At 53.7% G+C, this 16,408-nt stretch overlaps 1 protein-coding gene and 2 non-coding genes across 3 annotated transcripts in view; all 3 read right to left on the bottom strand.

Moving 5' to 3' along the window:
• The window catches only part of LOC142603549 (olfactory receptor 10C1-like), a 178,324-nt gene that overhangs the window by 105,694 nt on the left and 56,222 nt on the right, over nt 1-16,408 (bottom strand).
• Nucleotides 7,346-7,428, bottom strand: TRNAL-CAG (transfer RNA leucine (anticodon CAG)). Its single transcript has one exon. It is a non-coding gene; the product is annotated as a tRNA-Leu (tRNA).
• Nucleotides 8,381-8,452, bottom strand: TRNAG-UCC (transfer RNA glycine (anticodon UCC)). Its single transcript has one exon. It is a non-coding gene; the product is annotated as a tRNA-Gly (tRNA).

Genomic DNA, 16,408 nt, shown 5'->3' with positions numbered 1-16,408 from the left:
ACCGACCCCAGCTCTCCCAGCCTGTCCTTGTAGGACAGATGAGCCAAGTCACCTCAGTGTCCCTTTGGCAGGGCTGACAAAGCCCCTAGCAGTGCAGAAGTGGGAATCAGCCACACGATGACACCCCTGGAGTCCCTGTAAGGGCACCTGGCATGCAGCCATCGAGGTCTCCTGCATAGGAAGGACACCTTGGAGAAGCCTTCCCACTTGCTGATGGGCAAAGATTGGACCAAAAGACAAAGCAGAAGCAACAGCCTTCAGTCAGGGAGAGACATGCACTTGCCCCAGAGTTCCTGCACCTAGTGCAGCAATGGCTGCTGAGAAGTTTTGGTGGCATAGTGTGGAGGAGAGAAAGGCATCATCTGCAAGTCTAAACAGGGACACTGGATATCCCTTTCCTCTTGGCTGCATGCTTGCATGTAGGAGGCCTTGCTTTACTGCTGAGCAGCAAAGGCTGTTTTTTTTTTCTTTCCCCCCGCAAACAATTCTGAATAGCAAGATGCATCACCAAAAGGAAAGGAGGTATGAAACAAGACTTCCAAATGTCAGGACTGTAGCTGAGATTCAGGCTCAGAAAGGACACTTCTCCCTGCCCATCCACAACTGGTTGAAGGCTCGGGATATAAGCCAGTGCTCTTCCGTGCAGAGCGGGTATCTACCTGAGGGAGGAGGAAAACTATGTCCAGTTATGCTGCACAAAGTCTTTAATGAGAAGGAGCAGATGCAGTGGCACAGAACAGAGAAACACGCCTGCAGGGTTCAGGGAGGCACAGAGAATGGCCCGTTTGCCAAGGAGAAGCTCCACACAAAGCACTGGCCTTTTCCCATCCTGCTCTACCTGGTGGCGGCAATCCCAGCCCACCAAGAGCAGTCCCTAACTCCAGCACCCTTCCCCCATCAGCAGGAGGTTCAGTAAAGCAGAAGAGAATGAGCCCTTTCTCCAGGAGGAGCTCAGAGCAAAGCAGAGCCAGAGGAGACACGGCCAGGCCTGCTGTGCAGCCAGGAGCAGTGGGCATGGGTCCCTCCTGCCAGGTGGCATGAGGACTCCCAGCCCATCTGCAAGCCGTGGCCACGCTCCCGCTGCTGCAGGGTCCCCGTCTTCCTTCCTGCTCCGAAGGGGATGATGCGCCGGCTTCAGCAGTTCAGGCTGCAGCGGAGGGGAGGCAGACACAGCCCTGACCCCCCCAGACCAAGGGAGCCCCCAGAAGAGATGGGAACCCCCCCGGCGCTGAGGGAGCTCCCAACAGCAGCGGACAGAGAGGATCCCACGGCTGTGCTCTGAGGGAAAGAGGTGAGGATGGGGCCCGGCAGGGTCACCACCACCGGGGAGGCCTGGATGGCCACCGTCGAGTCAGTGCAGCGGGCGACACAGGGCTCACTGCAGCTGCTTGCAAGTGGGGTTGGGCCAGAGGCGCCGCAGGGCGTTTGGAGGCAGGGTCTGAAGCAAGACATCTCTGGGTGAGGGAGGCAAAGCTGAAACGCAGAGCAGAGAGGAAACAGAGACCTCAGCATCAGTCTGTCTTTTCCTCAGCTCTCTCTGAAGATACGCTTTGCTGCGCTGAAGAAAGCCCTGCATGCTCTTGGCCATTTGGATAGAGCCCATCTACTAAATGTAGGCGGAAATTCTGCTGGGCAGAGCTCCCTGCAGATGAGCCCCATGGACCATTTTCTGCTTGAAAGAACCCCCCTCTTCCCAGCTCTCCCCAGCCAGCCCCATCAAAAGGGAAACCGGTCACAGCCCTTCAGCAGTTCTGTTGCAGGGCCAAGCTGAGGCAGCCCAAGTGTCAGCCTGAGCAGCCACCATGACAGCAGCTCAGCCCAGAGGGAGAGATGGAGCGGACTCAGGCTTACCTCGTTCCTCGAGGAAAGGGAGGCAAGAGAGGAGGATGCGGAGCCTGGAGCACCACAGGCTTTTATGCTGTGTCCCAGAGCCCCGTGGGGCCACAAACATTCCTTGCTCTATCCTATCTACGCCTTGTTCTATCCCTACACTTGCTGATAAAGAGTCCCTCCCCATCTTTGCTTAAGGATACTTTTAGGTTCTGGAAGGTTTCTATAAAGTCTCCCTGGAGCCTTCTCTTCTCCATCCAGAGCGATCTCAACTCTCTCAGCCTCTCTTCATAAGGAGAGGTGTTCCAGCCCTCTGATCGTCTTCATGCCATTGACCCCAACTCTTTGAGTGCAACCATCAAAACAATTCCTTATCCAGCAAGTGGTCCACCTGTCAGATCCATGTCTCTCTGTTTTAGAGACAAGGATGTCGTGTGGGACAGTATCAAATGCTTTACACAAGTCCAGGTAGATGACATCAGTTGCTCTTCCCTTACCCATCAATGCTGTAACCCTGTTGTAGAAGGCCACTAAGTGTGTCAGGCAAAATTTGCCCTTAGTGAAGCCATGTTGGCTCTCACCAATCACCTCTCTGTTTTCCACGTGCCATTAGCATAGTTCCCAGGAGGATCAGCTCCACGATCTCGCAGGGCACAGAGGGGAGACTGACCAGCCTGCAGTTGCCCAGGACTTCCTTCTTCCACCTTTTAAAAATGGGGCTTATGGTTCCCCTTTTCCAGGCGCTGCAAATTTCCCCAATGTGCCATGACTTTTCAGATTTGATGGATAGTGACTGAGCAACTTCACCTGACAGTTACTTAGGCCATACAATTTGTTGAGGACCTCCGTCTTCTCTGCCTCAGTTGTAGCCAGTTCTCCTGTTTCGCTCATTGCGGGGGTACAGTTACCTTCATCTTCCTTTGTTGTCCTGTGTACCTGAAGAAACCCTACTTGTAATTTTTCATGTCTCTAGCCAAGTGCAGCTCCGGCTGTGCCTTGGCTTTCCTGATCCCCTCCTTGCAGTCCTGCTTCTTTCCCCTATAATCTCCAGTACCCCTCTTCCTGCATGTCAGGATTGAGAGCTTCTTGCGCCCCAAGAAACATGCCTCGTAGTATCTCCCAGATTTAGTTGGCTCCTTTATCTCTGAGGCCACTTTCCCAAGGTACCCCCCACACTGGTGCCCTTAACAGCCAAAAGGTCAAACCTAGCTTTCTCAGGTTTTGGGTCCTTCCTTTACTTTTTACCCATCCTTTACCGCTCCAGACTGAGAATTACACCTGGGCATGATCGCGACAACCCAGCCTACCTGCAATTTCCACCTCTCTCATAAGTTCTTCCGCACTAGGGAAAAACAGGCCCAGCAGTGCCTCTCCTCTGGTCAGGCTCTCTCTCACTCCACTAGTTTCCTGGACTGCTTGCAGTTGACTGTGCTGCTTTTCCAGCAGATGTCTGGGGGGGTTGAAGACCCCTATCAGGATCAGGGCCTCCGACCCTGATGCTTCCATAAGGCCAATGAACTCGGAGGTCTCAGGCTACTGTGCAGGGAGATTTTAAGCTGCTTTGTGTCACATGGATTGCCTTTGTCACATTGCCCTCTTCATGATGAGCATGGCCACCGATCACAGTGAGCCAGGAAGGACACCTCAAGCCAGGTCTCAAGTGCTTTCAGTGGAAGCACTCCAGCTAAGCCTGAGAGACATGTCTCCCCACAGGTCATCATAGACACACAGGAGACAGTGGGTAAGTTCAGGCAGAAGGTCAAGACTTCACAATCCCGTACAGGAGAAGGGACTCACTTCTCCAGGGATGTGGCAAAACAGATGCAATGGAAAGATCGTTGGGGTTGGAGGGGAGGCCCTTGTGGGCAGGAGTGATGGCCACGATGACCTTGCTTACCCTCATCATTCCCTACCACGGCCTGGATTTGTGATCAAAGAGATGCCTGCGTCCTTCCCTGAATGAGACCCACATCCAAATTCACCTGGTTTTGCTCAGCAATTTTACCCCAGAGTCCAGAGGTCTGGATGACGTCCTTTTGAGGAGAGGCTCAGGGCATCAAGCCAAAAGCTCAAGGCTCTTCTTCCTTGGTCAGAGATGGGGTGGCCCGTTCCATGCATTTCAAACTACAAAGGGACATTGAATGTGGCCTTCCAGAGCACCTGGGAGTCATCGTGATGTGGAAGAGTTGGGAAAACCCCGGAACTCCAGGCAAACATGAGTCACCCTGCTCTGGACTTCATGGAACCTGGTGCCCCAGCCTCAGGCATGCCAGGGATAGCAGAGCTCATACTGCTCATGCGGCACTTTCCTCAAGGGCATTTTCACACAATTTAGCAGCATTCCTGAAACAAATGATGCACCTTCCATGCAATCTCATGCTGCTGCTGCCTTCCAGGGCATTGCCTTTTGGTGACTGCTCAAGGGATCGTGTGATTCAGTGCAACACAGAATAATAATGCTTGGATTGCTGGAGGTCCTCTGGGACAACCTTCTGCTCCGAGCAGACTAAACTTCCCAGTTACCTCAGGAAGCTCTGGGCCTTGTGCCATCGACTTCTGAACACTGACACTGGCAGAGAAGTCACAGTCTCTAGGGCAGTTCTTCCAGGGCTGCATTGCCCCTCCTGTGAGCTACCAAGAGATGGCAGTGAGGGTGATCTAGAGATGTCTTGAATACAAGTGTTCATGTAGTCCGTATAATGACACGTCAGAAATACCCACCTCTCTATCTCATTCTCAGGTGGCTTTGTTCATCCCACTTATACAACCCACCTCGTTCACAGTTTCATCAGCGTGAGCCAAGAGTTTGGAGTGTGCTCGGTGGCACCAGGAAGAGCACAAGGGCTGGATGTGTGCATGGAATGCCGCCTGCTCTTGCATTTCATGTACACGCCAGTGCCTAGAAAGACGTTCTGGGCAGAAGGGCTGCAAAGGGGAGAAGAAGTCTGTCCCAGCATGGATCTCACTGAAAAACCTGAAGGGAAGCTGTATTGGGTCTGGCTGAGATGGAGTTAATTCTCCCCACAGCAGCCCTCACAGTGCTGTGCTGTGTCTTGGGAGCTAGCAAGGTGTTGGTAACACACCAGTGTTTTGGCTGCTGCTGAGCAGTGCCAGCACACATCAAGGCTGTCTCTCCAACATTTCTTTCCCCCCCAGCAGCAGGCTGGGGGTGGGCAAGATCTTTGGAAGGGACACAGCCAGGACAGCTGACCCAAACTGACCAAAGGGATATTCCATGCCTTATGACATCTGCTCAGCAATAAGAAATTGAGAGATAGGGGGTGGAACAGGCTGGGGGCATTCTTTTTTTTTTTTTTTTTTTTTTGCAATGTTTGTTCTCTGGAGTAACGAGTACGCTTACTGAAGCCCTGAAACACCAATGCAATCAATTCAAACAGCTGGGGGATTTCTCTGGCCTTGCCTCTTTGCTGCTGGGCCCACTGGCAGGTGCAGCCAGGAGTAGGGCTGAGCAGGGATTCCCAAAGGGCTCTGTATTGGCTAAATGTGGCTAGGTGGTGGTGGTGGAGGGGAGAGGGGGTGCTGCAGGGTGGCCTCTGTGAGAAGAGCTAAGGGGCTGCCCTGTGCCGGACACAGCTGGTCCCAGCTGCCTCCACAACACTGAGCCAACTGCAAAGCTTGTGGCATCCGTAGCACCCGTGATGGAGCAGGTGGATATTCCTGAAGGAACTGCAACCCGTGGAGAAGCCGGGCCAGTGAAGAACTTTCCTGGCAGGCCTGAAGCATGTGGAAGAGTCCACGGTGAAAAGGATTTTCCTGTTTAGAAGTGCAGCACGTGGAGAACCCGTGCCGGACTGACTAGTCTGCAGTGAAGGACTGTAGTTGAGCCATGTCAAAGTGGGAGGAATGGTGCTAGTTTTTTTGTCTTTTTTTTCCCACAATACCCAAAACCACACACAGCCCAATCCTTCACTTCCCTTCTGCCTGCCCAAGACTAGAACTGAGTGTTGGGCACACGCTGTCACTCACTCCTGCAAGCACGTCCACTGAACAGCAGGTCCACTGAACCCTGGGCCTGACCGTAGGTCTGTGCAGAGTTAATGCCTGGCGCCCGGGCACGGTTTGTCTGGTGTCCTGCTCTAAAACCTGGGCAGTCCCTGATGCTGATCTGCTCCACTCACTGGCTAGTGCTGCTGGAGATTTGCTGGAGACTGGTTTACTGTTGTTCACCCTTGTACTTGCTGGCTAGTTCAGCTTCAGATTTAGTTGCCAACATCTGTGCACACACAGAAACACCCCCCACCCCCCAAAAAAAAGGAGAACACAGTCTGACAGAAATGAGCTAGGAATACAGAGTAATGAAAAACAGCAATTCCCTTCTTGTTGTACATGTGTGTGGAAAGAGTTTCCAGGATGAGTTGCTCCTTCCCCTTTGCAGGTGTCACCGAAACCCGGGAATAAACCTCGTAACACCAATGTAGTGGTAAAGGCAGGAATTCTTTGTTGCAGCGCTGGATGCACGGGGGATAGCTCCACCTAACTTGCATGCCAGGTGATCACCAACACACAGGTTCTATAGAATCAAAATATACATATTCATTATTTTTCAAGAAAAGGCAGTCCTATGATAATCATTTCTTGGAATCCATTTCCATATTCTCCTCCCCGTCACACATGCTCAGTGATTTGAGTCGGTGGTCCTCAAGGGGTCTCTGGTGGTCATCAATGGTCTCGCACCCGTGTCCGCTGGATGACCCTCTTCTTGCGGGCATGCACAGTATCATTGTTGTGGGTGCACTTGTCCATAACAACTTAATAAGATTAATATCTCCAAACCTATTCTTCGGTTTGGTAGGGACTGTACATGGAACATGGCAGCATTGTACGTTGCCATGGTCAGTTAGCTTCCTTACCTATTGCCTTGGTTACAAACTAATTATCTCAAACTGATTCTATAGTTTCTGTTTCACGGCCCCTATCCCACGGTTACACAGGCATCAAGTTGACTCTGACCAGCGTGCAGTTCCCCAGGTCCTCCTTCGTGCCCTTCTGGAAGACAGGAGTGGCACTGACTTTCTTCCGGGCCTCAGGAACCGCTCCCAGTTGCCACGACATTATAAAGACAATCAAGAGTGGCCTCTGCCAGAAGTCCTCCTTGTCTGAGTGTTTTCATGACTGGGGGCAGGAAGACGGCATAGGTATCTGCAAGGGAGGTCCCTGCTCCCTGAGTACCTGATGGGCCAGAAGCCAGAAGATCGCTTGGTTCTTGACTGTGAGGTCACCTCTGGCTCTCCAGGGGGTGGGTGATGGGATTTGCAGAATGTCCAAAGATCTGCATTTCAGGGGAGAGTCATGCAGAATGTGAGTTTGGCAGAGGAGACTGGAAAAGTGGACTTGCCTAGGGATTCTTTTCTTTGCACCCCACTAGTGGTGGCAGCTGGGATCTGCAGCAAGACCTAATCCACAGACTGGGTAGAAGCTCAAGACCCTCCTAGAGGAGCAAGACTCTCCGTTCCCCTGAGGGAAGGAAAGGGAAGGAGACCAAGAGAGAGGAGCCTGTCAGGAGTGGGACTCGAACCCACGCCTCCCAGGGAGACTGCAGCCTGAGTGCAGCGCCTTAGACCGCTCGGCCATCCTGACCTACCACTGCTGCTCCCACTGCCTCTGCCGCTCCTCCCCCTGCAGCTGCCAGAGCCAGCCCACCCCAGCCAGCCTCCTCCTCTTGGCACTGCTGCAGGGCAAGCTGGCTCCTGGGAGCACCCTTCCCTGCTCCCACCAAGGGCTGCTGACAGGCAACCGCAGCTCCTACCCGCACGTTAGACCACGCAGTACCCAGCACAGGGGCAGCGTCTTGCAAGGCCAAGGCAATCCTTCACGGGAGCAACAAGAGGAGCCGTCAGCAAATTACGGCTCTGCACATGCCAACGTCTGGTCAAGGGGCTCCAGGCACACGCCTACCTTTCCCATGACTTCCTCCATTCGCTCCAGAGCCTCAGGATATGGCAAGCCAAGCACTTGGCCTGCAGTGCTGCCCTGTGGGCGCTTCCTGGGGCAACAAGGGTGCCTCCTTCTTGCCTGCTCGGGGCCAGGAAGGCGGGGCAAGGAGGGCTCTGCCACACAAACCCCTGGGGGAATGCTGCGCCGGTCTCAGGGAGTCCGTGTGAGTGGAAAGGGGCTGGAGGGTCAAGGCAAAAGGCCAGCAGATGCACCAAGTGCTGAGCAATGACTGAGCTCCAGTTCCTGTGGGGAAGAGGCTCACTTGCTGCACCTTACATGGTGCAGAGGAAGGAGGGCCCAGCTCTCTCTGGGACTTGTTGCTTCATGGAAGCAGCTAGACTGCAAGGCATCTCAGGAGGTCACGACTCCAAAAGCCTGCTCAAAGCTTAGAGCAGGCGGCTCAGTGCCTGAGCCTCATTGAAACTTGCCTGTGTGTGATACCCAGGCATGGAGAATCCCAAAGTCCTCTGGGCACCTGCTTCACCCAGTGCTTCAGCACTCCCTGAGAACCTCTGAATGGTCCAAAGCAGTCCCTGCCGCCTGCTGTTGCCAAGTGGGCAAGGCACTGTGGAGCCAGGCTGGAGAAAAGGTTGTCTGCGTTGGCCAGGAATCGAGCCCGGGTCAACTGCTTGGAAGGCAGCTATGCTCACCACTATACCACCAACGCTGCTGCAGGCACTGCTGCCTCCTCCTCCTCCTCCAGCCCGGAGCCTGGCCTCCCTCCCTCCTGCTCCTCCACTTCCCAAACTCGCCTGCCTCCCGCCCTTCCACCTCACAAACTGGCCTCTCTCCTGCTCCTCCGCTTCACAGACTGGACGGACTCCTCCTTCCCGCACCCTGCACGCACACGACCTCACGCTCATGGCATATGTGTGTGGGTGTGTGCTCCTCCGTGTGTCACGTGGTGGCTAGGGAAACTCAAGATGATGGCTGCTGCCAATGGTGCCGCTCCCCAGCTGCCTTCATACATATGCCAGCCGTGCATGTCCTATGCAAGTGCACGTGCCTTTCTGTCTATGATCCTCTCGTGGTGTAAGCACTCTGTGCAAACACCCACCCAGATGCTCGCGCCTTGCCCCACCCTCCGGGGGATGCCGAGCTCTGAAAACAGCATGGGAAACCTCATGGGTCAAGATAAACACTAGGACACGGCTTAGCAAAAACAGGATAGAGAGGGCTGGGAGGAGGCTGTAGATGTGAATGTGGGGAGTATAGCTGCAGCTTGCCCACTGCAGAGACTGTTGCTCAGAGGAGAGCGTCTGACTGCAGATCAGGAGGTCCCTGGCTCAGCTCCAGGTCCACCTCCCACTATCCCTTTCCTTCTTCATCCATGCTGCCAGCCCCTCTGAGCTTCTCCTTTGCTTGTGCTGCTTCCACCACCCTCAGTGGCATGGCTGTGTGGAACAGATCACGCACCAGTAAAAGGCTTATCTCTCCTTCTCTGTCTCCGGGCCCTCTCTGCATTTGCCCCTCAGGGTTTCCTTTTTCCTTAAGATGCTGCAGCACCCAGGCAGGCTACCATCAGCCTGAAGTTGGGAACTTCACGGAGCATGGTAAGGACCTGGTGCCAGGCTTCCAGAGGCTTTGACAAGGTGCACTTTCCTTTGTGGCACAAATATCACTCTCACGGGACACCACATTGCCTACTCCCCTGTGGGGCATTCCTTTCCACTCTGTACCACGCACTTCTCCCATCCCACCCCTCCACAGCAGTACAGCAACCAGCTGTAGCCATATGTGCCGGCAAATGATCAAAGGGCCACAGTCTTCCATCCTTCGGCAGGCAACAGGCAGCCTGGGAGGCTATAAACCCACGGGAGAGGGTTGTCATCTCAGACCAGTTCATAACCCCAGTTCTGTGCTCTGCCAGGAGGTAGTCAGGACCAGCAGTAAAAAGTCACTGCTTTCTCACCATACACACAAAGCCTGCTGGGTACACTGCCAGAAGAAATGAGCTCAGTTCTCGAGTGCTTTCATTGGCGGAACTCAAAATAGAGCCTGAGAGACAACACAGAGCCGGGATGCCCAGCTTACTGACTCACGCTCCATTTCTGTGAGGCTTTTTAGTTTTTCTCTTTCCCGCTTGCTTATTTCTGCTGCTCCAGTAGCAACCTCCACCAGCTTCCACACTCAACTGCCAGTAAGCTCCAGACAGAGGCTGCTTACTCTTCTTTGAAGAATGAGTAGCAAACTAAGGGAGGAGGAGAATAAACCACCACGAGTCTCCAGCTATGCTGCACAAAGTCTTTAATAAGAAGGAGCAGATGCAGTGGCACAGAACAAAGAAACACGCCTGCAGGGTTCAGGGAGGCACAGAGAATGGCCCGTTTGCCAAGGAGAAGCTCCACACAAAGTACGGGCCTTTTCCCATCCTGCTCTACCTGGTGGCAGCAATCCCAGCCCACCAAGAGCAGTCCCTAACTCTGGCACCCTCCCCCCATCAGCAGGAGGTTCAGCAAAGCAGAAGAGAATGAGCCCTTTCTCCAGGAGGAGCTCAGAGCAAAGCAGAGCCAGAGGAGGCACGGCCAGGCCTGCCGTGCAGCCAGGAGCAGTGGGCACAGGTCCCTCCTGCCAGGTGGCATGAGGACACCCAGCCCGTCTGCAAGCCGTGGCCACGCTCCTGCTGCTGCAGGGTCCCCGTCTTCCTTCCTGCTCCGAAGGGGATGATGCGCCGGCTTCAGCAGTTCAGGCTGCAGCGGAGGGGAGGCAGACACAGCCCTGACCCCCCCAGACCAAGGGAGCCCCCAGAAGAGATGGGAACCCCCCCGGCGCTGAGGGAGCTCCCAACAGCAGCGGACAGAGAGGATCCCACGGCTGTGCTCTGAGGGAAAGAGGTGAGGATGGGGCCCGGCAGGGTCACCACCACCGGGGAGGCCTGGATGGCCACCGTCGAGTCAGCGCAGCGGGCGACACAGGGCTCACTGCAGCTGCTTGCAAGTGGGGTTGGGCCAGAGGCGCCGCAGGGCGTTTGGAGGCAGGGTCTGAAGCAAGACATCTCTGGGTGAGGGAGGCAAAGCTGAAACGCAGAGCAGAGAGGAAACAGAGACCTCAGCATCAGTCTGTCTTTTCCTCAGCTCTCTCTGAAGATACGCTTTGCTGCCCTCCATCTCCACCTCTAGCTCCAAGTCCAGAAAGAACCCGCAGCTGATCTTGCTAACGTGCACAAGAGCCGTGACACTGTCGGAAAACACACACTGTGCTTACAGCTCCCACGGCCCTCATCGTGCCCTCCAAGATGCACGGCACAGGCAAGCTGACCCACTTTTGGAAGAGGCCCCAGCAGAGTGGGTTTAAAGCACCTCTGCAAAGACTGATCATACCCCATCTCCAGAACAAACCTTGCTGCGCTGAAGAAAGCCCTGCATGCTCTTGGCCATTTGGATAGAGCCCATCTACTAAATGTAGGCGGAAATTCTGCTGGGCAGAGCTCCCTGCAGATGAGCCCCATTGACCATTTTCTGCTTGAAAGAACCCCCCTCTTCCCAGCTCTCCCCAGCCAGCCCCATCAAAAGGGAAACCGGTCACAGCCCTTCAGCAGTTCTGTTGCAGGGCCAAGCTGAGGCAGCCCAAGTATCAGCCTGAGCAGCCACCATGACAGCAGCTCAGCCCAGAGGGAGAGATGGAGCGGACTCAGGCTTACCTCGTTCCTCGAGGAAAGGGAGGCAAGAGAGGAGGATGCGGAGCCTGGAGCACCACAGGCTTTTATGCTGTGTCCCAGAGCCCCGTGGGGCCACAAACATTCCTTGCTCATCAAGCACCTAAACACCGAGCAGTTGCCGCTTGCTGAGGCCTCGCTGGTGATTAAGCCCTTGCCTCTTTCATCTGAAATGACTTCCTCCTGCTGCACAGCATCTAATGTCAGGATAATTAATTTGTTTCCAGGCCTGCTAAGACCAATTGGCTGGGAGGTCTCAGGCTGATGCACAGTCATTTTAAGTGGCTTTCAGTCACACAGCTCACGTTCAGTACATCGCCTTCTTCACGGTGACGCTGGTGACCAGTCATGGTGAAATTTGGCTATTAGGGAGACCTCAAGTCAGCTCTCAAGTGCTTTCAGTGCACAGCGTCAGTCTGACCCTGGTAAGGCAGCTCTCTCCCAGCAGGTCATCGTAGGCTCACAGAACATGGTGGGAGAAGAGGCCCACATCTTCAGGGATGTGGCCAAGCTCAATGGCAACGAAGGACCATTGTGGGCTGATGGGAGGCCCCGCGCAGGTAGGAGGGAGGGCCATGAGGACCTTGCTTGCACTCATCAGGCTTTATCACAACCTGCTTTTCCTGCCTATGACCCCAGAGAACAAAGGCAGATTTCTAACAATGAAGAGCAGAGCAGGGGGCCGGACAGGTCTCTATGAGGTGACCTCTCCCTGGGATCTCCATAGCCATGTCCCTTGATGACTTGACCAGGTCCTCATGCTTCTTCCAACCAGGGGTCTGGGCTCAGATTGGGAAGCAGAGAGCCTGTTGGAGAGAAGTAAATCAGGGCATAGGAGGGTGATCAAAGAGATGCCCGCATCCTCCCCTGAAAGAGATCCACAGCCAGATCGACCTGTTTGGCTCAGCAAGTTCACCTCAGAGGCCAAAGACTTGGATGACCTGCTTTTAGGAGAGGCACAGGGCAGGTCGGCAAAAGCTCCTGGGTCTTTTTTCTGGGTCAGGGATGCGGTGGCCCATACCACGCATTTAAATCTAGAAAGGGACCTTGGGAAAACCCTGGAACTCATTTGCAAATATGACTCACCCTGCTGTGGACACAGTGCCCTGACCTCAGAGGTACCTGTGATAGCAGAGCTCATATCCTCATTCCTCCCAAAGTGCAGCTTTCCTGAAGGGCTTTTCTACACACTTTACAGCCACTCCTGAAACAACTCGTAATGCAATCTCCTGCTGCTGCTGCCTTCCAAGGCATTGCCGTGTGATTGCTGCTCAAGGTCTCGTGTGGCTAAGTCCAGCCCAGAATAATGATGGTTAGAAAGGACCTCTGGAGGTTCTCTGGGCAAACCTCCTGCTTTGAGCAGACCAGTTACTCACCCCATCCCACCATAGCCCTGCCACTTCTTTTCCCACAAAGCAGCTGGCGTTAACCTTGTTGCAACTCGTGATTGTTGCTCTAGCCCTTTTGCACTGCACCTCCCAGAGAAGCTGGCTCCATCTTTTCTTTGACCTCCTGCAGCTGCTGGGAGACAGCAGTTCCATCCCCTCCTCTCCACCTTGCTTATCTCCACCAGACTCCACAAACCTTCTGACCACGGCCTCACCCTTTAAGTCATGTATTCCAGCCCATACATTCTGCCTGGTTCCCTGCCAGTAACTCTCTCTATGAGAGACAATCACCACCTCTGTCTTCCCTGGTGACCCCAAATGGGGCCCACCAATCCAGATGTGACCTCTTCAGTGCAAAGGGAAGGGAACGATCCCTCTCCTCAGCTTTCATCAAACAGCTTGTGTTGGAAAGGACCTTTTGAGATGACCCACTCCAACCATGTCTCTACCAAACAAGTACGCTTTCACCTGAGTGGGTGCCGGGGCCTGGTCCCCACCATAACAGCCAGGGGCCTTTCTCAGGAGATGACGGTGAGCGTGCCAGCACTGCTGAGAAGATTCCAGGACTATGGGGTAAGATCTGGAGGTGGATGGGATGTAAATATCAGGATTAGCAGTGAAGGCTCCTGTGGTGGTTTCACCTCGGCTGGACACCAGGTGTCCACCAAGCTGCTCTGTCACTCCCGTCCTCAGCAAGGCAGGCAGGGGAGAAAATTAAGATGGAAAAAACAACCCCAAACTCGTGGGTCAAGATAAAGGCAGTTTAATGTAGATAAAGCAAAAGGCCGCACGCAGAAGCAAAGTAAAAAGCAAAAGATTATTCTCTACTTCCTACCAGCAGGCAATGTCCGGCCACTTCCTGGGAAGCACGGCTTCAGTACGCGTACTTGTTACTGCGGATAACAAACATTGTAAGAAAAAAAAAAAAAAAAGCCCCTGCCCTGTTCCACCCCCTATCTCTCAATTTCTTATTGCTGAGCAGATGTCATAAGGCATGGAATATCCCTTTGGTCAGTTTGGGTCAGCTGTCCTGGCTGTGTCCCTTCCAAAGATCTTGCCCACCCCCAGCCTGCTGCTGGCAGGGGGGAAAGAAATGTTGGAGAGACAGCCTTGATGTGTGCTGGCACTGCTCAGCAGCAGCCAAAACACTGGTGTGTTATCAACACCTTGCTAGCTCCCAAGACACAGCACAGCACTATGAGGGCTGCTGTGGGGAGAATTAACTCCATCTCAGCCAGACCCAATACAGCTTCCCTTCAGGTTTTTCAGTGAGATCCATGCTGGGACAGACTTCTTCTCCCCTTTGCAGCCCTTCTGCCCAGAACGTCTTTCTAGGCACTGGCGTGTACATGAAATGCAAGAGCAGGCGGCATTCCATGCACACATCCAGCCCTTGTGCTCTTCCTGGTGCCACCGAGCACACTCCAAACTCTTGGCTCACGCTGATGAAACTGTGAACGAGGTGGGTTGTATAAGTGGGATGAACAAAGCCACCTGAGAATGAGATAGAGAGGTGGGTATTTCTGACGTGTCATTATACGGACTACATGAACACTTGTATTCAAGACATCTCCAGATCACCCTCACTGCCATCTCTTGGTAGCTCACAGGAGGGGCAATGCAGCCCTGGAAGAGCTGCCCTAGAGACTGTGACTTCTCTGCCAGTGTCAGTGTTCAGAAGTCGATGGCACAAGGCCCAGAGCTTCCTGAGGTAACTGGGAAGTTTAGTCTGCTCCGAGCAGAAGGTTGTCCCAGAGGACCTCCAGCGATCCAAGCATTATTATTCTGTGTTGCACTGAATCACACGATCCCTTGAGCAGTCACCAAAAGGCAATGCCCTGGAAGGCAGCAGCAGCATGAGATTGCATGGAAGGTGCATCATTTGTTTCAGGAATGCTGCTAAATTGTGTGAAAATGCCCTTGAGGAAAGTGTCGCATGAGCAGTATGAGCTCTGCTATCCCTGGCATGCCTGAGGCTGGGGCACCAGGTTCCATGAAGTCCAGAGCAGGGTGACTCATGTTTGCCTGGAGTTCAGGGGTTTTCCCAACTCTTCCACATCACAATGACTCCCAGGTGCTCTGGAAGGCCACATTCAATGTCCCTTTGTAGTTTGAAATGCATGGAACGGGCCACCCCATCTCTGACCAAGGAAGAAGAGCCTTGAGCTTTTGGCTTGATGCCCTGAGCCTCTCCTCAAAAGGACGTCATCCAGACCTCTGGACTCTGGGGTAAACTTGCTGAGCAAAACCAGGTGAATTTGGATGTGGGTCTCATTCAGGGAAGGACACAGGCATCTCTTTGATCACAAATCCAGGCCGTGGTAGGGAATGATGAGGGTAAGCAAGGTCATTGTGGCCATCACTCCTGCCCACAAGGGGCTTCCCTCCAGCCCACAACGATCTTTCCATTCTGCTTTGCCACATCCCTGGAGAAGTGAGTCCCTTCTCCTGTATGGGATTGTGAAGTCTTGACCTTCTGCCTGAGCTTACCCACTGTCTCCTGTGTGTCTATGATGACCTGCGGGGAGACACGTCTCTCAGGCTTAGCTGGAGTGCTTCCACTGAAAGCACTTGAGAGCTGACTTGAGGTGTCCTTCCTGGCTCACTGTGATCGGTGGCCATGCTCATCATGAAGAGGGCAACGTGACAAAGGCAATCCATGTGACACAAAGCAGCTTAAAATCTCCCTGCACAGTAGCCTGAGACCTCCGAGTTCATTGGCCTTATGGAAGCATCAGGGTCGGAGGCCGTGATCCTGATAGGGGCCTTCAACCCCCCAGACATCTGCTGGAAAAGCAGCACAGTCAACTGCAAGCAGTTCAGGAAACTAGTGGAGTGAGAGAGAGCCTGACCAGAGCAGAGGCACTGCTGGGCCTGTTTTTCCCTAGTGCAGAAGAACTTATGAGAGAGGTGGAAACTGTAGGTAGGCTGGGTTGTCGCGATCATGCCCAGGTGTAATTCTCAATCATGAGGGGTAAAGGATGGGTAAAAAGTAGAGGAAGGACCCAAAACCTGAGAAAGGCAGGTTTGACCTTTTGGCTGTTAAGGGCACCAGTGTGGGGGGTACCTTGGGAAAGTGGCCTCAGAGATAAAGGAGCCAACTAAATCTGGGAGATACTACGAGGCATGTTTCTTGGGGCGCAAGAAGCTCTCAATCCTGACATGCAGGAAGAGGGGTACCGGAGATTATAGGGGAAAGAAGCAGGACTGCAAGGAGGGGATCAGGAAAGCCAAGGCACAGCCGGAGCTGCACTTGGCTAGAGACATGAAAAATTACAAGTAGGGTTTCTTCAGGTACACAGGACAACAAAGGAAGATGAAGGTAACTGTACCCCCGCAATGAGCGAAACAGGAGAACTGGCTACAACTGAGGCAGAGAAGACGGAGGTCCTCAACAAATTATATGGCCTAAGGAACTGACAAATGAAGTTGCTAAGCCACTATCCATCAAATCTGAAAAGTCATGGCACATTGGGGAAATCTGCAGCGCCTGGAAAAGAGAAAACAGGAAAAAGGAAGACCAGGGCACCTGCAGGCTGGTCAGTCTCCCCTCTGTGCCCTGCGAGATCGTGGAGCTGAT

This window comes from Balearica regulorum, chromosome 12 (assembly GCF_011004875.1).
Source record: "Balearica regulorum gibbericeps isolate bBalReg1 chromosome 12, bBalReg1.pri, whole genome shotgun sequence".
Taxonomy (NCBI): domain Eukaryota; kingdom Metazoa; phylum Chordata; class Aves; order Gruiformes; family Gruidae; genus Balearica; species Balearica regulorum.
The sequence above is the reverse complement of the archived record's forward strand: the minus strand, read 5'-3'. Positions and strand labels throughout refer to the sequence as shown.